At 44.9% G+C, this 24,880-nt stretch overlaps 1 protein-coding gene across 4 annotated transcripts in view; it reads left to right on the top strand.

Moving 5' to 3' along the window:
* The window catches only part of Ripor2 (RHO family interacting cell polarization regulator 2), a 213,814-nt gene that overhangs the window by 67,973 nt on the left and 120,961 nt on the right, over positions 1-24,880 (top strand). The window lies entirely within an intron of this gene.

Raw genomic sequence — 24,880 nt, 5'->3', positions numbered from 1 at the left:
TAGGATCCTTTGGGCTCCAAAGGGCTTGGACAACTGTCCTTCTTTGGCTCTGCATTCACCGTACAAACACCTTGTCTCCTAGTCTCAGGTTAGCTCATCCCACAGCCGCTGCCCTCCTTGGTGGTCCATCCCACGGTACTGGCATCTGAAGTGCCGTACCTTCACCAGTAGCCTCCCTTGAGCTCTCTTCAGGATCCTGACCCTGACATTTGGTGCCGGGCCTCAGCTTCTCCTCACGACCTCTTTTTTTTTTTTTTTTTTTTTTTTTTTTTTTTTTTTGGTTTTTCGAGACAGGGTTTCTCTGTGTAGTTTTGCGCCTTTCCTGGAGCTCACTTGGTAGCCCAGGCTGGCCTCGAACTCACAGAGATCCGCCTGGCTCTGCCTCCCGAGTGCTGGGATTAAAGGCGTGCGCCACCACCGCCCGGCTTCCTCACGACCTCTTTAATCCTGAGCCTTCACAACCAGTGCCATTTGGGAGACTGTAAGACCTTACCGTGTTTGGCTGTCAGCAAGTAAACCGTGGCCACCCCTAGACCACAGCTTCTGAGTCGGAAGCTGAGGAAACACTTGCCAGGAGACTTTGCCTCGCTGTTGCTGTTCTCCTCTGAATCACAGCTGATCTTCAGCCCCAGCTGACCAGTACTGATCATCCCAACAGAGATTTCACTGTAATGGTTCTGGTTTCTTGTTAACCACAGTCAATTCTTCCATCCCAGGTGACATGGGCTCAAAATTTCAAGTGGTCCCAAGAGAGTCCTTAAGGAACTCTTTTTTTTTTTTCCCCAGAGCTGAGGACCGGACCCAGGGCCTTGCGCTTGATAGGCATGTGCTCTACCACTGAACCAAATCCCCAACCCCTAGGAACTCTTAAGATTCCCTTGAAACCGCACAAGCACAGCTTTATCATCTGCTCACTCCCAGCATTACTTTTCTAAGTTCCCACGACAGCTCATTAAGCTCTGAGCACCAAATGGCTTTTGGTTCCAGAGTCCTTCCATGATCCCCCCCCCCCCCCCCCCCCCCCCGCCCCAAACACATGGTCAGGTCTGGCACATCCATACTCCACTTCTGTTAGCAATTCCTGTCTTGGGGCTTCTATTGCTGTGATAAAGCACCATAAGCATAAGCAACTTGGGGAGGAAAGGGCTTATTTTTCTTATACTTTCATATTAGGGTCCGTCCTCCAAGGAAGTCAGGACAGGAACTCAAGCAGGATAAGAACCTGGAGGCAGGAACTGATGCAGAGGCCAAGGAGGGCTGCTACTTACTGACTTTCTCCTCTTGGGTTGCTTAGCCTGCCTTTTCATAAGCATCCAGGAACATCCAGGGTGAGCTGGGCCCTCCTACAATAATCATCAATTAAAAAAATGTACCGAGCCGGGCGGTGGTGGCGCACGCCTTTAATCCCAGCACTCAGGAGGCAGAGCCAGATGGATCTCTGTGAGTTCAAGGCCAGCCTGGGCTACCAAGTGAGTTCCAGGAAAGGTGCAAAGCTACACAGGGAAATCCTGTCTTGAAAAACCAAAAAAAGAAAAAAAGAAAAAGAAAAAGAAAAGAAGAGAAGAGAAGAGAAGAGAAAAGAAAAGAAAAGAAAAGAAAAGAAAAGAAAAGAAAAGAAAAGAAAAGAAAAGAAAAGAAAAGAAAAGAAAAGGAAAGAAAAGAAAATCTAGTGCAAGCTTGCCCACAGGTCAATCAATCTAATGGGGGCATCTTCTCAATTAAGGTTCCTTCTTCCAAAATGACTCTAGCTTGTGTCAAATTGACATAGAACTAGTCAGCACACATGCCAAGCCTAAACTACTGACCATGGGTGTTCTCATCAAAGCCTTGGGTGTTGGTATAATACTGGTCAAGCCAAGAGCCAGGTCAGACTTACAGATTATTGATCAACCCAAAGCACACCTAACTCCATGGCGCTGCTCTAGTGAAAGGCAGCATCCCTCCTTCCCTGACATTGGCTTCGTCTATACTGCTGCCCCCGTGATGTTCACCTTCACCCACCAGGGTGTCTCCTCTGGTCAAGCTGGTTCCACATCGCCTCGTATGTTTGGATCACAGATAAATTTCCTTGAAGTGTCTCCCAAGGCTGGGCAGGATGCGCTTCTGTTGACCTCCCTCCCAACCCTGGACTCAAAGGCTTCATGTCTCAATTTTTAGGGTGCAGCATTCCCTTTGCTTCTATTTTTTGTTTGTTTGGTTTGGTTTATGTTTAATTTTTTTCTTATTTTTGTTTTGCTTTTGGTGTAGTTTGGTTTGACTTTTGGAGACAGGGTCTCCTGTAATGCATGCTGGCTTATAACTTTTCATCAGCTGAGGCTGGCCTTGAACTCTACATGCCAAGTGCTAAGATCACAAATGTGTACTACTATGCCCATCTTTTCTCTGGTCTCCTCCTCCTCCTTCTCCTTACATCTTTCCACTTATCCTCATCCATCCCCATACCACCCTCTCTCTTGTATGTGGTAACCTAATCAATTTTTTTTTTCATTCACCCCACATTCATTTGAGCAAAGCAAATCACCATCTTTTAGGGATCATCAGGAAATCACTTCCTCAAAGCCCTCCCTGGTTCCCATGGTCTCACCAGATGCTTTTGCTAAGAGCAGAACCCTGGGCTTCCCCTATGATAAATAGCATCGGTTGCATCAAATTGGAATTGCCTAGTAACTTTCCCCAACTCTCCACAAAACTAAGCGCTGTGCCATGCTTCATAGCACATGTGAGCAATGGAGATAAAAATAGAAGCTGTGGCACTGGGCTGCTGTGAGGGTCAGGTGAGGTGGCATCTGAGTAAGAGCACCACTAGAGCATTACAGAAACGGCATCCATGCCTGTGTCCTTTTGTAGACTCTAAGTCCTACGGGACAATTTGCATTTTCCTCATAGTTACGTCCTCGGTAAATGCTACTGAAGGAAGATTTCGGTCAGTCAATTAGTCAGACAAGTGCACAGATAACTCAAAGCTATCTCAGGGTTCCAAGATCCAGGATAAATAGTGGGTAACAAATAAAACCAGTTTCCAAAGATGGGAGAAGACAGACGCATAAGCAGTGACATAAGGCTGTTCTTAGAGGGAATGCCTTAGCACTTTAGAGGTATAGGCTGGAGGATCGCGGGTTCAAGACCGATCTTGTCTACATAGTGAGTTTAAGGGCAGTATGGGCTACACAAGTGGCTCTGTCTCCAAAAAAATGATTTTAAAGAAGAAAATGAAATAGATTTTTCATTTCAGTAGAGATTAGTAGAGAAAAACTTGCCATGGTAGTTCATGCCTGTAATCCAGCACTGGAGACTCTGAGGCAGGAGGATCACCATGAGAAAGCCAGCCTGGGCTACTTCATGAGTTCCAGACCAGCCTAGGATACAGTGAGAAAAATTATCCTTAAATAAATAAATGAATAAATAGATAAATAAGTAAATAGAGAAGCAATAGCTTATTTACAAATAAAATCTGGATTATTTTCATTAGCCTTTTGAGAAAAACTGAAGTGAGAATCTGCTCACAACACAAAAGTAGTTCCGTAGGCAGCTAGGTATAGAAAAGAAAATATTTCTTTAAAAAAAAAAAAAAAAAAAACCCACAGGAAAGTAAAGCTACTATCTGACCCTGAGGCAGCTCCGAGAGTGGTGTTCCTTCACCAGCATGGGGAGATGCTCTCTGGGAGCTGGGAGCTAACAGAGGGTCAGGAGGGTTCCGCCTGGTGGTATCCCAGGCTGGGCACTGCGCTTGAGACAGGACACCTGGCCTCTCTGGACCTTGTTTCGTCACTGGTAGAGATTCCTATGCTGAGTATGGTCGGCCTGTAATACCTGTACCCTGGAGGCTGAGGCAGGAGATGAATGTAGGACTAGCCTGAGCTACACAAGGAGAACCTGTCTCAAAAATAAATAAATAAATAAATAAATAAATAAATAAATAAATAAATAAATAAATAAAAAGAAAAACTAACATTTAAAAGAAGATATGTTCTGTGGATATAATGCTTGTATATCACAGGTGATATGCAATATCTAACTGCTTATGTTTTCATAGATTTATATTTATATTAAAAACATGCCAGCTGATTATATCTGAGGTGGAGTATAGACTGTTGTCTTTAGGGTTTTTCCGTTTTAACTGTATGATCTAATAACTGCACTAAGCATGCTCTGTTTTTAAAATAAAAGGGAAAACACGTTATTTTTAAGTTTAAAATATTAAAAATCTCATCACTGGAGAATATTTTTGGTCATGCAAAAATAGTCAAGATCTGCTATTAAGAGATTTATAAGCAGGATAATTTGGATTATGGAAATACTTGTTATGCCTATATGTATAACCTCCTGGGAAGAATGAAAAGCTCACAGAATCCACAGTCCCCGTCTCAGGTCTGAGTTACATGTGATTTGACTTTATTTCTTGTTTTCTCATGTTTCCTAAATTCTTCACAAGGATATGATTCTTAGCAATGACAGGGGGAAATGTTTTGGGTTTTTTTTTTTTTTTAAGAAAGAAACAGTATAATTTTTTAACAAGATCAAAGATAGCTTTTCATCTGAAACAGAGGGGGAAAAGGATTGCTCTAGATTAAAAGGTAAAAAGAATAAAGAAAGTCCCAACTAATGGGCTATATTTTCCTCTGCAATAGAAGGTGAGGGAAAGGATGGCTTAGGCTTTGAAACAGTTGTGAGGAATGAAAAAGTCTAATTAGAGAGAGTTTTCTCTTTTATGTGATCAGGGGTTAAGGCCTACTGTGTTGAAAAACCTAACTAACCTCATAGTGTGAACTGGAGCTTTGTGCCCCTGGCAGACAGCGGCACAGGGCTGGGAGTGGGGAGTTTTCATCTGAGGCTGATGAGAGGCTGCACAGGACACACCACACAGCGCATGGAGGGCTGCAGAACATTGGAAGTGGTTCTCTTTGGCCGAAGAGATACTGTCAGATTTGTAAGTTCCTTTTAAAATCTTGCTTGGCTTTTAGAAAGTTGGCAAATGGCAGCCAGGCATGGTCACACGTGCAATCCTAACACTCAAGAGGCTGAGGCAGGAGAATTATGAGTTCAAAGTCTGTCTGGACTATATAATGAGATTCTGAGTCAAATAAGTAAATAAACAAAATTTAAAAAAAGAAACAATGAGACAGAAGAATAGAATAGCATAGGCAGATGTTATAGTTGACCATAGCATAGTATCCCCAAAGGGCTATGTATCAAAGCCTTGGTCCTATGACCAACCACGCTGTTGAGAGATGGTGGAGCCTTTAATAAGTGGGGTCTGGAGGGAGAGTCCTCATGCACGTGTGTGAGGTGCTGGGTATCAGACCCGGGGTATTGTGATTTGAATGTCCCCAAATGCTCATGTGTCCAGCACTTGGTCCTCAGCTGATGGACTTGTTTTAGAAGAAGGTCTTAGAAGCTTTAGGAGGTAGAGACTCACTGATGGAAATGGGTCAGAGGAGTTGGGCCTTGAGGTTTGAATGCAGGTCCCACTTTCTGTCCACTCTACTTCTTGACTATGGGTACACTGTGACCATCCATCTCCTGCTGCCACACCTTCCCTTCCATGATGGGCTGCATCTCTTCAAACCCTGAGCCAAAATAAAACCTTCCTCCCCTAAGGTGCTTTGGGTTGGGTATTTGCTCACAGCAACAAGAAAAGTAACTAACGCTCGAGACGAGCACTCCACCATGGAGCTACACTCCTTGGCCTAGTGGTAGGCTTTTAGAACATGGGGAGTATGTGCCTGAAGAGACTGAGACCCCAATGTCTTTTCTTCTTCCTCTCTTTTTCTTCCCAGCTATTTGGTAAGCTGTTCTCTCTGCCACTGTGTTCCCATCAGATGCCCTGCATTACCACAGCAGGCGCAATAGGACTACCTCAGGGTGGATGAGAGTCTGTCCAACTGGGACCCACAATAGCCCTCCCCTCCCTCTTTATAAACCGATTGTCCCAGGTATAGTGACAAAAAGATGACTAACTCAGCCAGTATTATTTATTGATTAACTTTTTGGCAACAAAAAAAGATGGAATTATTAAGAATACAATCAACCCAGGCAAATATATAAAAGTAAACTCTCCTCCCAGAATTTACCTGGAGATGCCTTTTTGTTGACATCTGGTAGATATGCCATTACCTATCCTACCAATCAGAATAGGGATGATCACAACTGAATAACATTTACTGTTTGGTCAAATACTGTAGTTCTCATTTGGAAAGAACTCAATATCTGCACAGCTACTGAAAGGCATCTCAAAGGCATTCTAGGACCTTGGCCTTGTTATCAATGTCACGGCAACTGGGAACTGAGCATGTTAGCACTCCAGCTTATTCTGTTCATTTCACGGTCAAGAGAAATCCCTGTCAAGAGCCTGCTTGCTCAGTCTGTTGCATGGAATAGCTCCATTCTCCTGGTCCACACCTCCTCTATGTTTCTGAGTCTGGCCTCTAATGTGACAGACTTCTCTTTTGCCCAGTCTGCCAGGGATTCAATTTTGCCAGATGTCAGAAGTTAAAGACACAGAATGTTGGTAAGGGGCGGGGAAGTTGCCTGAAGAGGGAGGGGCTACTTGCGGGCATAGCAGCCTTTCTCTCGTGTTAGTTGGTACTTGAGTCCAACTTGCCAGTCTTTCCCAAGGGAGTTTCATTCTAGCCCTCTGTGTGTGCTAAGGCCATCATAACATCATAACTGTTGCCTGGGCAACTTAAACACTCCGGGTTTATTTCTTCATGATGCTTAATGTTCAAGTCCAAGATCAAGGTTCCAGATGTACAGGAAAATATCATTTTTTCTCCCATCTTGATTAAGTTCATAGCTGAGACCACCCCCCTCAAGAAAAGGACAGAATAACAAGAGAAAAGCACACAAATGTATTTAATATAAGTCTCACAGGGTTTTCAGAAATGAAAAGTCTTTTTCCTAAAGCAGAGAAACCTGTGCATCCTTTGTTTCAGACTGATGAAGAGTGGCCAGTTGGACAGAAAGGTGATTGATTCAGAGCAGTCTGACTTACAGTGTGAGCCGGGGCGTCTTCATGTTGAGCTTCTGTGTGTTTGTTGAAACAAGAGCATTCCTTCCTTCTGGGTGCAGAGCAGGGACTTCTCAATGGGGTTTATGTTGGCTTGGGAGAAAGATGAGGAGAAGGTGAGACTGAGCTCACCTTTGTTGTTGTTGAGACAGACTCTCACTCTATGGCCCAGGCTGATCTGGAACGTGTAGCTTACACTGGCCTCGAACTCAAGGCAGACCTCCCAAGTACTGGAGTTACAGGCAAGAGCCATTGTGCTCAGCTGTATTGGTGGAGCTGCAGGGTTTTTGTTTGTTTGTTTGTTTGTTTTTTAGTTGCTGTTGCGTATTACTTTTTTTTTTTGTTTCAGCACTAGGGCTAAACCTAGAGCTCTCACAAACTATATTACCAGCCAGAACTCATCTTCTACTGACTAGGGTTCTGCTGTTTGAAATGCCAGAGTGCCACATTTTGGCACTGCATGAACTGAAACCCATCACAGCAGATTCTGGTGAGGGCTCCCCTCTTGCTTTTGGCTCCCCTACTTCCTAGTGTATGCATCTAGAGACACAAGGGCACTAATCTCACTAGATCAGGGCCCCACCCTTATGACTTCATTTAATTTTACTTTCATACTCCAGATAGAACCATAACTGGGGGGTTTGAGCTTCCAAGTATGAAATGGGGGTGGGAGGATGACACACTCACCCCAGCCAACTGATTCTCTGCCCAGCACTTCCTCTCACAGCACACCCGCATCAACCCCATGACTACCACTGTTCCTACGCCGTACGTCTTCATAAGACTTTCAAAGAGCAGGCCCCAGGCACTATCTTGTCCACTGGGATGCTGGGGTCCTGCCCAGACCTATTTATAAGGTCCAACTGTTAAAATTAAAGAAATATTGTAAGCTCATTTGTTAAGACAACCATGATTGAAAATTAACTTCCATAAATGTAGAATTAAATAAATAAATTTTAAAACAGTGATAAATAATGTCCAGCATCCATCAGTCCTCACTTACTACACTGGAAACAAAAAAGCAAGAGATGGATACCCCTGTTGCTTACACAAAAGTGTGCTTTTATTGGTATTAATATTGCCATTGTAAAGTGCGGGGGTGGAGGCACTGTATGCCCCTACCCAGCTTTGCGTTCGGTGAGGCTGCTACTTCAGAATTAAGGAGGGAGTGTGCATGCTGTGAGCATCCATACACACTGCCAATCAGTGCCCGTGGTCAGAACCAGCCCTGGGGCTCTACCAGCGTGACACTGAGAGTCTGTACTGTCACCAGCTTCCACGGCAGGGTGCCCAGTGAATGTGGGACGGATGGGGGGACAAATGACAGAAAAGAGGCTGAGAATCACAAAAACAAGAGGATGCTGATGAGGTGGGGCATCACTCCTGCCCACACCTTGCTGAGTGCACGACCTGCAGCCTCAACTGCGTGTGCTGTTTCCTCTGCTTTGGCTTTCTCACGTTGGCTCCTACACATTGTGCAAAAGAGTGAAACGCGGTCCAGCAAATGTGGGCTTCCTATTTCTGAACCCTGTTGCTTCATCGAATTTCAAAAGAGGTGTAGGTTTTACAATCCAGTTCGTCCCATCAGAGATAACGGTGTGGCAATGCCCACTGCGGAGTTCGTAGTTACCGTACATGACATATTTACGACCAGATCCTGAGGAAGGTAGGCAGGGCGGGGTCACTTTGTGGCAAGAGCGCTTTCACCGCAAGTTCCGTTCCCATGCGCCCTCTTTCCAGTGCCGTGTAGAAAAGGGAACTAGACGGTGCCCGTCAAGCTGGCTCTCGTGCACAGAAGACCAATGGAAATTAAACCCAGAAACTGCCAAAACTAAATCCGGAAGTAATTGTTCCTGCCAAAATGTTGTATGAATACTTATGGACAGTATTTTCTTGAGGCATTTGTAATGTGTGTGTCTATTAAGTATTGCACAGTTTTCAGGGCTGGGAATGTGGCTCAGTGGTAGAATACTCACTTAGCATGCATGAAGCCCTAGTTTTAATGCCCAGTATATATAGTATACATAGAGAAAACTGATATATGTGTATGTATGTATATGAATATTACATATTTTCTGGTTTTCATTCTTCTTGATGTTTTTTTTTTCTTTTTAAAAAGGAGGCTTTGTTTTGTATCTCAGGCTAGCCTCATAGTTACTGTGTACTTTGGGCTGTCCTTGAGCATATGGTAATCCTCCTGCCTCAGCCCCCTGAGTGTTGGGATTATAGACATGAGCCACTATGTGCAGCTAACATAGATTTTTGAAACAGGGTCTAACTGTGAGCCCAGGGTGGCCTTAAATACAAGATCCCCTGCCTCAGTCTCCCAGATGCTGGAGTTATGGGCTTGTGCCATCACATTTGGTTTCATTTTCTTTTGTTATGTCAAAACAGGGGAAGAACTAGGAAAATGAACAATGAGGCAGAATCCCAAAACAGTAACAAAGACTGGAAAGAAAACGGCAGAGAAGCGTATATCATCACTACAAACATGTTTAGAATTCTTTAGTTAGCTGCTTTCAAAGGGGTCCTTTCACAGGAGTCATATCTTCGTCATTAAACTTTGAAGGTCCCTTATTTGACAGACAAAACCATATGAACTCATTAACTGGATGATTGATTAGCATAAAGAAATATCTGCTCAGCCCTTTCCTACCAGGACCTGGGATGGCACAAACTTGTGTCCTTTGTGTTCTGATTCTTAGACACTAAATAAATAAATAAATAAATAAATAAATAAATAAATAAATAAATAATTCTTGAGAGACTGGAGAAATGTCTCTAGGGTTAAACACTTGCCAGCAAGCTCTCTGTGTGAGGATGGGAGTTCAGATCCCCAGAGCCCCATGTAAATGTCATATGGGTGTGGTGGCCTGCCTATAATTTCAGCCCCAGAAGGTAGAAAGAGGCAAGCCTCAGAGCACACTGGCTATCAAGAGTTGACATATTCATAAGCTCTGGGTTTTGTTGAGAGTCTGGATTTAATCGAAAGACCCTTCCCTAAAAACTATTGTAGAAGAGCCAACAAGAATGATTCCCTACATCATCCTCTGCTCTCCACATGCACACACACACACACACACACACACACACACACACACACACACACACACACACACACACGGTCCACCCTACCACATGCTAACACACATATACATGAGCATATACATAACACACACAAACTGGAGGGAAAAAAAGACTTGAAATGCAAACTGTATCTACACTGAACATGTCTTTTCTTTTCTTGTTAGTATCCCCCAAACAATATGGCAAACAGCTATTCATGTAACATTTTCATTATTAAGGGTTATGAGTGAATTAGAAATGGTTTACACTGTAGGAAAGTTGGTGCTGGTTACATGCAGTTAATATATAAAAGACACCTGAGCATCCTTGGTTTCTGGTATCTAAGAGGATCCAGGATCTAGTTCCTGTGGACACATAAGATGACTGGTTAGAAAAAGTACATCTTTCCATTGGGACTTTCTGGGTTAGGCCTTCCCTGTGTGACAATGGTCCTTCCACATCAGGTTGGACAGTGGGACAAAGTTTACTATAGGTAAAGAATGTTCCCAACCATTCTGATACCCGTGACCTGGTAGCCATTGCTCTCTCAAATGTCATCCCACCTTGATGTGACCCTCCTAAAGTGTCTGCTAACCCCCAGAGAATGTCTAGGAATTCATGACTCATTCATCTGGAAAATGTCCAAAATGTGTCTGGAGACTGGCTGGCACCAGGCCTCCAGTGAGGGTCTTTCATAGTCCTTGTCTTATAGGCCTCACACTGGCATGGGGCAGACTGCCTTAAGACCTGAGAGATGAGACCCGGGGCTGTGGGTCTAGAGTCCTGGTTATGCTATGAGACTTAGCCTCAAGACTGGCAGGGACCAGCAAAGGGAGAAGGAGATTTGAGAACCCAGAACCCAGCAGCAAACCCTGCACCCAGCCATGCCTGCTCGGATGTGAAATGCCTGCCCACTGGGCTTTGCTCCTGAAAGTTGTTACTTTCATGTAGATGGAGTGGTTCGGTCATGTCTATGGAAGCCTCTACAGTTTTTGCTCACTAGCTCTTGAAAATGTGCTGGCTCATTTCAATGACCCTATGACATGTGCCCTGCTGCCCTGTCACCCAGTTTTCTTGCCCTCGGTGTCCTTTTAGTAAAGGGAGCCTCCTTCCTTACCTCAAAAGAAGCCAAAGCAAGTAGTCCATATCCCTGCATGCTTAGCAAAGCATGTCCCTTCATCAACTTTAATATTATCATTATAAAGTGCCACCGGATCCCAGGAATGCACCATTAAATACAAGACCCATATTTTCCCAAGAGAAGGACAGCAGCGGAGGAGCGGTTTCAGGATCTGGAGATAGAGCTCAGTAGAAGGGTGTTTGCCTTGCATGCCTGAGGCCCTGGGCCAATACTGAGCACAATAGAACACAAACAAAAACCCTTGGGCTAGCATGGTGGCCTACACTTACAGTCTCAGCACTTAGGAGGCTAGGCAAGAAGATTGTTGTAAATTCAAGGCTAGCCTGGTCTACACAGCCAATACCAGTCCAGCCAGAACTACAAAGTGGGACCCTGTATTTAGAAACAAAACAAAACCAACCAGAAAGAATTCCCCTTCTAAGGCACGCCTTGCCAACACTGTCCCCTCAGAGTCATCTGGTCGGAACAAAAATTGACCAGGACTGTTATCACATTAAATCTTCAAAGTCTCCGCAAGTTACTTTAGCAGAATGTCTTTATCAGACACCACCCAATGAGGGACAAGCTTCCAGTGCCATTCCAAGAATAATGGGCACTCGGCACCCTGGTTCTAATATCAGGCAGTTATGGGAGTCTATAAATAACGCCTCTTGAGACACAGCGTGCCACCGGAAGCAGGCTGTTTGGCACTGACATTGGGTCCTATCTGGGTTGTGCAGCATCGAGAACAAAGAATAGCTGGGCATCTGCCCCAGCCGCTGCCCCCACCTCGTCATCCACCATCCTTGAGCCCTCCCCGATTTTGCACTTTATAACCTTCTCTAGGTGACCACAGAACATGTTCCTTGCATTCTAACTTGTCTCCAGCAGCCACTCCTCCAGGCTGTGGAGTGCCACCTCCTGAGCTCGCCCCCAAGAGCTCCAGAGCTTAGGAGCACTTGCTAAAGTAGTGTCTAGTCTCTGCCAGGCCCCCCTCCTTCCCCTCAGGATGCTTTGTGACCCTCTGTTCATCATCACCGCATCACATCTCCATGGTGCTAGCACGCTCACAGCTGGCGTCTGACAAGTCCCCACTGGAAGAAGCTCGCCACCTCCTCTTTATGTGTGCCAGCTCCATCTTCTCCTAGTTCCCTTGTTTCTTTCTTGGCAGAATCCAGTCCTCAGAAACCTGGCCCGATCTATTCCAACAAACCTCACTCTAAGGTTTCCTGAAAAGCACCGAGGCCCTCCCAAACAGAGAAATGGAGAAATAGCTCGCACCTTGAAGAAACAACACCCTCCACCCCTTGCATTGCAAGGATTTGGGTTGATAGCTGGGTTTAAAACCCTCAGGGGCCTCGGGGTGGGGGGAGAACTCTGAACTCTGCAGTAATCCATAGGGATATGTTGGCTTACATTTGTGGTCCCTGTGCTTGGATAGCTGAGGCAGGAGGAGTCCTTGCCTTCCTAATCTATGTAATCCAGGCCACCCTAGAAATGAGACCACATCACAAACAAAAAAAAAAAAAAAAAATCAGAAAAAATAATAAAGTCTACAATAACAGTGACCGAAAGACCTCCCACCTTGTGATAGTTTTGCTTGAGTTTTGATTTTGCAGTCTTGGTTTCTATGGCTTCTTGCTTCCTCACTCCTGCCCCGGCCCCAGCCTGTTCTCAGGTTTACACCCTTGTTTATGAACCCGGCTTCAGGGCATTGGGCTGTTTGTGGCCTCACGGAGGATGGGCGGCCCTTCTCAGTCTATCGCACCAGATACACTTCTAGGAAAGAGAGAGCTTGTTTTTTTGCAGAGGGAAAACTGCCCGGCTGTGCAGAGAGGGAACAGTCATTGGCTGTGTTGATTCCTCTCCGCGGAGGAGAAATCAGAGCCCAGTCACAGAGGGCGCACGGCGCTAGGGTTGGGGCCAGGGCAGCAGCCACATCGCCAAGGTGCCATCACAGCAGGGTTTTTCTGTGGCAACCCGAGCTCATGTGTAAAGGGGGATTTTCTTCTAAATAGGTGGGGTGATTGAAATAGGTTCCCTCCTGTGTCTAACCTTCTGAGGACAGAGAGGGCCGATGGGGAGGAGGCTGCCCTCAGAGAGCTCCAGCCCGAAGGCTTTCTCCAAGGCCCAGCACTGAAGTTCTGATCCAGATGGCACTGTGTCCTTCCTTCCTTCCTCTTCCTCCCCTCTCTCTTCTCTCTTTTATTTCCTCCCCCTCCTCCCCCTCCTCCCCCTCCTCTCCCTCCTCCCCTCCTTCCCCTCCTCCTCCTCCTCCCCTCCACCTCCTCCTCTGGTTAGTTTTTCTTTTAATGTCTTTTAAAGGGAAAATAAAGGAGCTCCTTCCCTTACTGATGCCCGAGGTTGCCGGCTAGTGCAGGAAAAACAGAACGGAACAATTGTCCACCCACCAGCCTGGGGGGATTGTTGCTGACACTGTTTCCTGGGAGGGAAACCAGCTTTTGCTGATCTGGTTCATAGAAGCTGAAATCTTGCTGCTAACCTAAGGAAAGGCACAGAATGACGAGGCCAGAGCCAGGGGCCGTGGGGCCCTTTTCCTCAGGGCAAGACTTCCATAATGCAGGGACATTTTTGCATTTAGATTTAGTGTTTGGTTTTTAACTGCTGCGTCCTTTTTATTTGGTTTTGGTTTTTTTTGAGCTGGTCTCATATATTCCAGGCTGACCTAGATTGCTGCTATGTAGCTGAGGATAGCCGTGTACTTCTGCTCTTCCCGCCTCTACCTCCTGTGTGCTGGGATTACAGGGGTATACCTCAGTGCCTGGTTTATGTGTGCTGAGGATCCATCCAGGGCTTCACGCATGCTGGGTAAGCCCTTTCCCAACTGAGCCACACCCCCAGCCCTCACCATTGCATTCTTTAGTCTGTCAGTGTGCAAAGGGAGAGTGGGGGGTTCTCAGTCTGTAATGCTCCACTATCTCCATTCCAAAGTGACTCCGCCCACTCAGCTGTTGGCAGGTGCCTGATGAAGCAGGCTTGCGGCTCATCTAAGGAGAGCCAGGAGCCCAGGGGTAACCACATGAGTGCGGTGACAGTGGGGGGCCCTGTCTCCAGCGCCCACCTCCACCCTACAACAGCGACAGGCACCTAGAGCTGGGGTTTGTAAGAGGGTGGACCTTTCAAATTAAGGAATGTTTCCAGATCTCCCACAGAACCTTTGTGGGGAGGGGAACAGATGCAATCTGGAAGTATTTCCCTTTCAAAAGAGGAATATTGTTTTCTTGCTTGCTTGCTTCCTTGGAAACTGGGATGGGGGTCTTGTTTTTAATTTTTTTTTATTCATGTGTATACATGTGTGTATGTTGGAACGGGGGAGTGCTTTTGGAAGCCAGAAAGCATCAGATCTCCTGGAGGTGGAGTTACAGGGTGAGCCACTCAGTGTGGGTGTTAGGGACCAAACTGGGTCGTCTTGTAAGAGCAGTATGCACTCTTAACTGCTGGGTCATCTCTCCAGTTCCTTCCTTGGGATCTTTGAAAGTTTTTTTTTTTTTTTTTTTTTTTTTTTTTTTTTCTCCCTACAATTTATTTTCTGTCCTCGGAAGGTCACACGAGGCAGGAGTTTCCTCGGGCTGATGAAAGGGCTCAAAAGAAAAGAGTACTTGCTGCCAACAGTGAAGACCTGAGTTTGATCGCCAGGACCAACATGGTGGAAGGAGAGCACCAACTCCTGAAAGTTGCTCTCTGACCTCCATGCAAGTGCTTTGGTACACCCCACCCGCCCCCCAAATATATAAGTGTAAAAAAAAATAGAATTTTCAAAACATTGCTATGTTCAAGTCCTTAATTCTGAATCTTGCTTCCTTGCTTCTCAGTGGAGAAGGAAGATTTCAGATCTGTGATTTTCAATTATGGATGCTCAATCTGTGGGCAGAAATGAAGTTACCAAGCCCAACATCTACTATACCCAGCTCATGACCCCGAGTGTCCTCAGGTTCCCCAGGGCCCCTGATGTCATTTTCTGGCCTTCAGAGCCCATTGATGTCCTCCTGCTCAGTGTAAGGTCTGCAGTCAAATCTTTAACTATCCAGTTTTCAAACATAAAGCAAATTTTGAAAAACTTTCTATACATCTAAAACATCTCCTCCTTACCACTTGTGTTTATTTATTGTGTGTGTGTTGGGGTGGTACGCATGCTACTGCACATGTATGGAGCTCAGAGGACAACTTGTGGGAGCTGATGCTCTCTTTCCACCGTGGGGGTCCTGAGGTCAAACCTGGGTTTGGTGCAAGTGCCTTTACCTGATGGGCCATCTCTCTGGTCCCCATCTACAACTTATCCTAAATTTTAATAGTAAGAGAGGATGTAATTTATAGGGTAGTATTATATATAAATATCACATCATTTGTGTAAAAAATACACACACTTTGAGAGTTGAAATGGACATAATGATTCCTTTTGCCTGTGGAATCTGCATTTCTTGTCTGTTTTTCCCGACAAAGTTTTACATTAATTTCTATAACAACATCTCAGATATATGGATCAAGTATTATTTTAAACTTCTTGTGAGATTTCTGGGACAGCACAATAAATATGTCGTGGGTGCTGGGAACCAAACACAGGTCTTCTGGGAGAGCAGCAGCATTCTTAAATGCTGAGCCATCTCTCCAGCTCCAGCATCTAATACCTTTCGTGTGTGTGTGTGTGTGTGTGTGTGTGTGTGTGTGTGTGTGTGTTACTGAGGATTGAGTCGAGGACTTTGTTTATGTCAGGTAAGTACTCCATCACTGAAACCTAATTATTTATCTTAAATATTTTCTCTACAACTTTAAATTTTCTTTTACAGAATCTAAAATTCTATTTTTTTTAAATGATTGTCCTGAGCCTTGCAATAAATATCTTAGCTAGAAACAATGTAGTTTGGATTAGTACTGCCTTTATTTCAGTAGCAAATACACATTCTGAGCCCTTCCAACCCCCTTCCTTCTCCTTGTGGTGCCATTGTCAGAGAATTTGCATATTTACATATCTCATATCTATCAACACAGTGGTAATTGTTCAATGAGTTGTCTTTTAGATATGATGGGGAGAAGAGAGTTAGGAATGATAACCTTTCCTCTGGACTTATAATGTAGTTACTTCATCATTTCTTCCTTTTTCTTATGTCTGAGTTATTGTCCTGTGTCCTTTTTGTTCAATATGCAGGACTTCCTCCACCAGTTTTTCTTTGCTCTTTATCTTTTTCTTAAAAGGTCAGTTGTATTATCAGTAGCAGTTGTATGAGCCTTTGCTGAAGAGCCTTTGGAATGTACTCTGGTTGAGATAGGGCATGCAGGCCAAGATTGGATCTTAACACTGTGTTTGCATACGTAGCATAATCTATTGATAAAGAGTATTTTTTGTGTAATATCTTAGGAGCAGGCTGAGTTCTCCCTTGGCTCAGCCACCAATAATTATTCCATTTTACAGACTCTAGGGTCCGATTCAGAAACCCAGTCCTGTCAAATCTCAGAACTAGTCCTATTTTCCTATAAGTGTGTTACTAGTTGACTCTAATGACTCCCAGCAGTCAAAACCTGAACCCACAGTTCTGACCTCACCAACCACACCCAATGTCAGTCTTTACAAGGCGGCTTTTATGGATTCTTCTCCATCCTAGGGAACACAAGTGGATTTGTTCAATGAACAACCACTCTGCAGTTTTATGGAAGAAAACCTATTTGTGACAATCATACATACATACATATATACATACATACATACATACATACATACATACATACATACATACCATAACTCCCACCTCAAAGGGTATAAGAGATAGTTTGTTCTGGAGAAAAATATGGCCTGGGAACAGAAATTTAGGCCACCCCAAATTTCATGTACAATGCAGAAGCAACATGAAGTTTTTATAATAACAGAATAAAGAAAGTCACAAATCAAGACATTTCAGATCCCTTTATGGGAACCTCAGAAAGGCTGGTTACAGCCAAGTGGTGAAGTCTCAGCTCCAGGCCTCAATGCTGTCGATGACTCTTAGCTTTGGGGTTGGTAGAAGCCAGTGATCTGCCCGGTGAATACATCCCTAAGGAAAACTGGTGCTTTCTGTGTACATTCTGAATGATTCCCCTTAGTGCTCACCAAGCCAATGAACGGCTATTAAAGGGACTAAAGATGGCCCAAGATAATTTGACTCTGGACTTGCCACAGTCCAAACTCTCCACAGTAATTGAGGTTCTAATCAGTTCATCTTGTGGAAGTTTCAGATGCCCTGAAGTTGGAACAATGATCAAGAAGCACAAAGACCTGGGGAGGTCATTGGTACCCACTCCTTACATCACTGGAACAGTCATACTGTTGGTGGCCATGATCTTTGGGTCACAGTATTTTGCAGTTAGACACATTTTGCATGCATCCTTACTGGCAAAGTTACCCAAAGAGAAGGTTATTTCTGGCTTGGCCGTCTTTTCACTTTCCCCCTTGATTCCAGCTACTCCACAGTTTCAGTTCCTCTCTGTTTGTCTTTCTGCTTCTGGATAGCTCACATCTGCTAGGTTCGGTTTCTTTCCCCAGTTTTTAAGTCTGTGAATCTGGGGGGAAATTGTTAAAGGGTCTGGGGAGACGGTTCGGCAGTTAAGAGCACTGGCTGCTCTCGTGGAACACCTGAGTTTGGTTCCCCCCCAAGCAGCCACTTGAGGGCTTATAACCATTCACAACTTCGGTTCCGAGGAATCTGATGCCCTCTTCTGACCTCTAGGTACCAGGCACACACATGGTACTCATACCTAATGCAGGCCAAATGCATGTGCACACATATACACAAAATACAAATAAATTACAGACTGAGATTATTGCAACCTAATTTATCATACCAAAAAATAATAATCTTCTGTTAATATTCCTGTGTCACATGCAGATGCACAAAGTACAGATATTTTTACCTCAGTGCTTCCCACTGCACCTAAGATCTGATATATATATATAAAATTATTATTTTCCAAATGAATGAATGAATGCAGGAAGGAAGCAGTTTCTCAAAGCAAGAGGCAGGCCTTGTACATGTGCCACCAGACTTACTGTAACACAAAGGGGACAGCCAGGGTTAAGAGCATCCAAACATTTCCCATCCCTGTGCTTATGACCTGTGATGGTCACAGTTAGACTAAGCCCGTGTGTGACCAATGAGTCTTTGATCCAAGTGGCTGAGGTGCATCCTCACACGGATTCCCCCTTCCTTTGTTCTCCTCTTCAGCTGATTTTGCTGCTGTTTGCCTCACCGAGAATCCTGGGCCTCTGCTTTTGTTTCAGATCTATTCCTTCCTTCTTAGTCATAGCTCCCCCTGCACGAAGAAATGACGAACGTCTGAGATGAAAGACAGCAATTACCCCAATCCGATCCCGGCACACTGGATACGTGTATTTAAATGTCACAGTGTACTCCATAAAATCCATAATTGCAATATGTCAAATAGAATAAAAGGTACAGTGTAAAATGAGAATAATTAGCACTAGAGGCTGGGGGTGTGGCTCAGCAGCTAACATGCTTACGTCTCGAACATGAGGACCAGAGTACAGATCCCAAACCCACACAAATATGGATGGCCCTTTAATTCCAGCCTGGCAAGGAGGCTAGAAAGACGAGCTCGATCAGTGAGCTCTAGGTTTGACTGAGAGTCCCTGCCTCGAAGGAAAAGGTGGAAGGTTGATTGAGGAAGATTTCTACCATTAACTTTAGGCTTCCAAACATGCACACACAAACACACACCAGAGAGACACAGGAAAAGACAAAGACCATAAAACGAATAAGTTATGTCAGTTTTGGTCCTCAACTCGCCACAGTCTAGAATCAGCCGGGGAACAGAGCCTCAGTGAAGGCCTATCTTGATCAGGTTGGTTCACGTGCATGCCTGTAAGGGTTCTTCCTAATTGGGTTAATTTAGGTGGGAAGGCCCACCACCTACTCCTTGGTTTGGGGTCCCGGCCTGTGTACGGGGAGAGAGGAGCCTGAGCAGAAGCAAGAATGCTTGCACTCTTTCTCTCTGCTCTTCACTGTGGCGGGCGGTGAGGTCCAGCCTTGATTCCCAGAAACGATGGCCCGTGGGCCTACTAACCCTTCCTTACAGTTACTTTTGCCACGTGTTCAATGGGAACAAGCGTGAGACAGGTCTACCCTGTGCATGACACCGGAGCCCTCTGCAGTCCATCCCTTCACTAAGCACTGTTGCCCTAGCTTTAGGTCCTTCGTATGCAGTCAGGACATGAAAGAAGGTCAGCATATGGCCTGCAAAACTGACCGCTTTAGCATGAGGACTATTTTGAGCTGAAGGCAGCTGAGGAGCAGCAGCTGTGGGAAGAACACTCTGCCCTGAGCATTCAGCATGCAAGCGAAGTATAAACGCCCCTTTCATAAAGGGCTCCTCCCTCCCCTCCTGCAAAAGAAGGGCTGGATCACTAGGGAAGGCATGGAATGAGTCTACACTCAGCCCTTACCTGTCACTCATTTCCTGGCCATACTTCCACTTTCAGAGCCCCTCTCCACCTGCTTTATAGAGTGACTTCTTCGCAATTGATTGCCCTTTGTTAAAATGATATCTAAGCTCCCAAACTGAATCTCTTCTTTGGAGTTTTCACTTCTTTCCTTTGAAGACTCTCTACACACAGAAATATCACTAAAATGTGAATGCTTTTTTTCTTGTTAGCACATCTTTAGTCAGTTTAGTCTGAGGCCCCAGTTACAAACATCAACAGAGTCTAAGCCTAATTTCTAAGTAAGAATGTGTATTCTCTAATATCCAATGCTACTGTAGCTTTCATGGGTATTATGTCCTTGTACAGACCAAAGACTCTCTGCCTGGAATTACACTCAGTGTCTTAGTTAGGGTTTCTATTGCTGTGATGAAACACCATGACCAAAAATCAAGTCGGGGAGGAAAGAGTTTATTCCGCTTACACTTCCACATCACTGTTCATCATTGAAGGAAGTCAGACAAGAACTTAAACAGGGCAGGATCCTAGAGGCAGGGGCTAATGCAGAGGCCATGGAGGAGTGCTGTTTACTGACTTGTTCATCGTCAGCTGGTCATCCTGCTTTATTATAGGATCCAGGACCACCAGTCCAGGGATGGAAAAATCCATTAAGATAATGCCCTACATCTGGATCTTACAGAGGCATTTTCTCAGTTGATGTTCCCTCCTTTCTGATAACTCTAGTTGGTGTGTCAAGTTGACGTAAGACAAGACAGCAAACTCAGGAATCAGAGAGTCAAATTTTAAGAAGAAATGGACTCTACCCTTGAGTGGGGAACAGGAGCAAAACAGATATGTAAACATATTTCCTCAAGATTGAGGAAAGGAGTCACTGGACAGTGGGCCTTGAGTGCTATAGCCCAGTCCCACCTGTAGTCTCAGTTTCCCCTCCCTCCCTCTCTCTATTTCCCCCTCCCTCCCTCCCTCCCTCTTCCTGGTCCACTGAGATGTGAGCAAGCAGCTGCCACATACTCCTGCTGCCATGGAGCCAGTGATCACCACACCCTCCCTGCTATGATGAACTATAGCCTCACAAATCATGAACCTGAATAAGCCCCTCCCCTCTGACATTGCTTTTTATCTGGTATTTGGTTACAGCAATAAAAAAAAGTAATTCAGGGTTCATGAAAGAGATAGCCCTTGAACTAAGCCCCAAAGATGAATAGATATTTCCCAAGTTGGAAGAGCAGACAAGAGAAGAGGAGCCTTCTGGGTAGAGGGAGTCATGTGAGCAAAGACTCGGAATGTTTGCAGAGCTGAACATGGCTCTATGAGCCTTCATTCCTTCTAGATATTCAAGATAGCATGGTGTGGCATTTAAGGGCGTGGGCTCTGGGGCCTGGGTCAAGTCTCAGCTTCTCCACCACTTACCAGACTTGTGATTGGGGCAAGCCATTTTACTGTTTGGACCTTAAACTAAAGTACAGACAATAATTATGCATGTACAAAGCTAAGAATACAGTAAACCAAGGCATTAAGAACTATATCCAGCATTGTATATATGTTAGCTATTATTTACACATGTACTTTTTCCACTGCCCACTTGGGGACATTTAAATAAATTCAATCATACTGTTTGTGTTTTATGAGGGTTTTTTTTTTTTAGTTTATATGATATTCTGTGAAATTCATACATACAAAAGCATTCATCTGGAGTTCATTAACTTTCCCCCTTAGCAAACCATCAACCATGCACAGATTCTCTTGGGTGATTGTGATATCTGGAGACCGAAGTTTTCTTATATGTTACCATGTTTTAGATCTCTACACTCAAGGGAGCTGTTGTAGCATCTGCCCTGAGCTTGTGAGCTGTTTTCAAGACATCTCAATTGAAGCAGAGGAGCCTGGAGGAAAGATACTGGTTTAGGATGTGAACTATCCCCCATGGGCTCACATGCTTAAATATTTGTTACCCAACTGGAGTATTATTGTGGGGGGTTGTGAGACCTTTAAGAAGTGGATCTTCACTGGAAGAAGTGGATCACTGAGACAGTATTGTAGGATATACACCAGCTGTTCCCTCTGCCTTCTCACTGCTGATGGACTGTAATCAACCACATCATATCTGCCACCACAAATATAAGCCACTCCCACCATCATGGCTTCCCCTTTCCATGATGGACTGCATCCTCTCAAACTGCAAGCCAAAACAAAAATTTCCTCCCTTGCAATGTTTCTTTCTGGTATGATTTTCTATTATGGCAGCAATAAAAGTAACTGATTCAAGTACTGAGGGTTCCTGAAATTTCATATGGGGCATGAGTCTTATTCAGCATTTTATTGCTGTGAAGAGACACTATGACCATGGCAACTCTTATAAAAGAAAGCATTTGATTAGGGCTTGCTTACACTTTCAGAGGTTTAGTCCATTATTATCATGGCAGGAAGCATGGAAAAATGCAGACAGGCATGGTGCTAGAGAGGTAGCTGACGGTTCTACATCTGGATCTGCAGGCAGCAAGAAGAGAGAGACACTGAGCCTGGCATAGGCTTTTAAAACCTCAAAGCCCACCTCCAGTGACACAGTTCCTCCAACAAAGCCACACCTCCAAATTCTTTCAAATAGTGCCACTCCCTAAGCCTTCAAGTATATGAGCTTATGGGGGTCACTCATATCCAAGACACCAACCACAGCACAGTGAAGGCGCCTTCTGCATCTCCATTGGGACTTTGGTTAGAGAAGCGCTCTAAGATACCGTGTAGGGAGGTTAGGTTGGATGAGTAGAACAGGAACTTACTGTGCACTGTGTATGATTCTGATTTGTTTGAATTATCCTGTTTAGTCCTCAAAACAAGCCAAACAAATGAGCACATTTTGTTGCTAGGCCTGTCATAACAGAATACCACAAACAGGTGGGTTACAACAGTGCCCCGCTACTGCATTGTTCTAGACCGGAAGCCTGAGGCCAGAGTGTCATCAGAGATGGTTCCTTCTAAGGGATGGAAGCAAATGCACACCCAGGCCTCTTCCCTAACTTCTTGTAGATTATTGGTAGTCTTTGGCGCTGCTTTGAAGACCTCTACCTTTGTCTTCCTGTGGTCTTCTCTTCTTTTTTTTTTTTTTTTTTTTTTTTTTTTTCCCCGAGACAGGGTTTCTCTGTGTAGCTTTGCGCCTTTCCTGGAACTCGCTTTGGAGACCAGGCTGGCCTCGAACTCACAGAGATCCACCTGGCTCTGCCTCCCGAGTGCTGGGATTAAAGGCGTGCGCCACCACCGCCCGGCGGTCTTCTCTTCTTCCTGTGTGTGTCTTTCTTTGAATCTCCTCATTTTATAAGAGGCCTAATCATATTGGATTAAGGACCCCTACTCCATTATGACAATGGCCTCATCTTCACCAGTCATATTCATTACAAGCCCTATTCCCAAATAAGGTCACACGAGGACTCTAATACCTGGTTTCAGAAGGACACAGTTTCACTTGTTGAGAGGTTGGGAAATCCACCCAGAAAGGTTATAGTGACTCGTTGTCAGGGGTGACTGTGACCAAACACCTGACAGAGACAGCTTAAGGGAAAAGGGTTGTTTTGGTAAAGGGTTTTAGGATCCAGTCCATCATGGCTGGAAAACATGGTGGCAGGAATGAGAGACAGCTGGTCTCATTGTGTCTGCAGTCGGGAAGCAGAGAGCTGAATGGTGCTGTACAACTCACTTTTTCCTTTGTATTCGGTCCCAGACCCCAGCCTATTGGATGGTGCTTCCCACTTTGGGGGTTGGACTTCTCTCCTCAGTAAGCCTCTCTGGAAATGCCCTCACAGACAGGCCCAGAAGTGTGTCTTCTAAGTAATTCCAAATCCTACCAAGTTAAGAATGACCACAGCGGCATGTTTACTTAGTGGTTCTGATGCGGGAGGTAGTAGGATTTCTTCAGATCCAGTGGCATGCCATAAAGCTGTGTACTCAGGAGGCAATGGAATGAGCTCTGGAGTCTGCTTGCCATCTCAGGAACTCAGGGTCTTCACTGCTCTGTGTGTGTGGTGTTAGAGGTGCACACCTCATGAGATGTGATAATCAAAGAACACAGGACAGCGGCAGAGAAAGGGAACATGTGATCAGAATCAATACCCATCCCCCCTTCTCAACTGCACAAGATGAAACTCCAATCCACAATCAGATTTCTTACGTTTGTTAACTCACTGGAAATATCATGCACATCAGAACTGGGGTACGGAGGTGGGCGGCCAGAAAAAAGGAGATCCAGGGCAAAGGAGAGCCCTGCTGTCTGCCTCTCGCTGTTCTTCAAGGGAACACTGTTGGCTTTGGGGACAGTTCCTCCTGCCACTGTCTTGCCCATTGCAGAAAGCTTCCTGCCCTGAGAGGAAAGACACCATGTACCATAAATTATCCTGTCATTGCATAAACCTGAACACACAGAGCGAGCATGTCCAAGCTCTCTCTGACCGGCAGTTCCCGCCATGGTTGAGGTGACTGGTGATCCCAGAAAGACTTTGGGGAACCCCCCATAGACACCAGTTCATAGATGGACCCTCTATAATGCTGCTAGCCCATCCTTGATGATTCTTGACCCCTGGGTTAACTGCTTGACTTGCCTAGTCCTACTATGAAGATTCCCCTTGGGGAACAACTGGCATCATTCCAAAAAAGCTACAGAATGATGAGGGACAGACTCTCAATTTGAAAGGTAACACTGGAGTCTTCAAAAACACACAGTAAACAAGGCTCCAAAAATAAACACTCGGTCAACAGTAGCTCCTCAACCCTCACCGCCGGTTTGCATCTTCTGACCTAGGAAAGCCCCAGATGAGGTTGTGGTAGAATCTGTTGGGTAGCTGACTGCAAACCACCAGAGGTCACGTGAAAGTTGAGCTTTACCTCACTTTGGGAGGGACTGCTGTTTTTTTGTGGGTTTTTTGTTTTTTTTTTTTTTTGGTTGTTGTTGTTTTTTAAGCTACATTGTCTTTATCTTTTTTATTGTCCTTTACTGATAAAAGTCCTAAGTATGGAGCTGAGTGAATATTATGCAATGGACATTGTTTGACACAGACTAATTATCTGCTCACTAATAGTGGGCTTAATAGAACTAGTAACAGCCTAGGTGAGAACTATGGTTGGTTCGGCTCTGAAGTTCCCTCAAATGCAAGAGAATTACAAAAAAGAAAAAAAGAAAAAACCATGCAACTATTGCCGAGTGAAACAAAAGTTCGTGTCTTCCAAATGCAGGCTTTGGTGGGGCATAGGGTTTGCT

This window comes from Peromyscus leucopus, chromosome 5, assembly GCF_004664715.2.
Source record: "Peromyscus leucopus breed LL Stock chromosome 5, UCI_PerLeu_2.1, whole genome shotgun sequence".
Classification (NCBI taxonomy): Eukaryota; Metazoa; Chordata; class Mammalia; order Rodentia; family Cricetidae; genus Peromyscus; species Peromyscus leucopus.
Note: the sequence above shows the minus strand (reverse complement) of the source record. Positions and strands in the feature narration are given on the sequence as shown.